The sequence below is a fragment of the Echinops telfairi genome, unplaced genomic scaffold, assembly GCF_000313985.2.
Source record: "Echinops telfairi isolate 266 unplaced genomic scaffold, ASM31398v2 ScPeMD7_5;HRSCAF=22, whole genome shotgun sequence".
NCBI lineage: Eukaryota > Metazoa > Chordata > Mammalia > Afrosoricida > Tenrecidae > Echinops > Echinops telfairi.
The window spans coordinates 12,362,662-12,364,148 of record NW_022103901.1 but is presented as its reverse complement, the minus strand read 5'-3'; positions in this window follow the sequence as shown (position 1 = coordinate 12,364,148).

Sequence of the window (1,487 nt, the reverse complement as noted above, 5' to 3'; positions counted from 1 at the left end):
ACACACACACACACACACCTACTCCTGCCAGCCTCTCCCCTCACTGGCTGCTCCCTGCTGCCCAATGAGGCAATGCCCACATTGGGAGGGGCACGCACTAGCCAGCGCAGGTTTCGGCCTTCAGAGGCCCCGCTGGACCTGGACGGCAGCCAACAGGAAAACAAATACACAGAACTAGGATTGTGCCAGCCCAGCTGGCAGCATGTGTCTAGGCCTGTCAGCCAGGGTGCTGCCCAGCTGACTCACCCTTCCTTCCCACCACCAGGGCCTGAGACCCCAGAGTCTGCCACCCCTAAATGCCCCCCACCATTCCCAAACACATAGATATGCCCAGACACATCCCCCCCTGGGTGCCCACCCCCACTCCTGTAGCCAGCACCCAGAGACTCAGCCATACAACCCTCACTCCCTCTCTGCTTGTCAGTCCCAGGGCCCCACCTTCCACCTGCCAGAAGGCCCCCACCCAAACCTGCCCACGCTCCCTGCCTGTGCCCTCAGAGTGCATGGAGGCTGGTGCCAAGCTTTAGACAAGTTAATCTGGAGAAGCGTAAGTATCCCCGCTTCACAAGGGTGGCATGCAGCCCTGGCGACAGTGCACAGTGACATCTTGGGCTGATCACCGAAGGTCAGCGGTTCAAACCCACTAGCTAGCTACGCTGCAGGAGAGAGATGGGGGTTTCTTGCACCTGTAAAGATTTACAGCCTCGCAGAGGCAGGGGGAGGCAGTCAAACATACCGGTACACGTCTTAACCGTATATCATTGCATATGTACTCGGTAATGTTCATCTGAACTGGAAGAATTGAAGATTCACAGCCTCGTGGATGAGAGTCAAAGCCCCAAACCCATTTGCAGAGACCGCCCCCAGGGCTAAGCCTCCACTGCACCTCTGGTACCATTGACCAGGGATGGGAAAAGGTCTGCCCTCAGACTGAGTGAATCAATGCAGATACAGTGAGGTTAACATTTCACATCTTGTTTTCCCTTTTCATCTATTCCTTTAAAAAAAAGTTATATTGGCATATACTTCACATATCACACAATTTAATCATTCAATCATATTAAGAAGATTTATGCAATCATTACTACAATTGGAGAACTTTTTTTTTTCTTTCTCATACTCCTTGTTAACTCCCCATTTCCCCCCACCATCCCTGTTGTTCCCCTAGGTAATTATCAATCCAGTTACTCTCTCTATAGACCTAGAGTATAGGCCTGGAGTAGTTCATTTACAGAAAATCACACAAAACATGAGCAGGAAGCAAACAAATGCACGGAAACAAAAATGACTAGACAAAAAAATATTTAATCATTTTATTAGGGGCTCATACAACTCTTATCACAATCCATACATACATCAATCGTGCAAAGCACATTTGTACATTCATTGCCCTCTTCATTCTCAAAACATTTGCTCTCCAGTTAAGCCCCTGGCATCAGTTCCTCATTTCCCCCCCTCCCTCATGAACCCTTGATAATTCATAAATT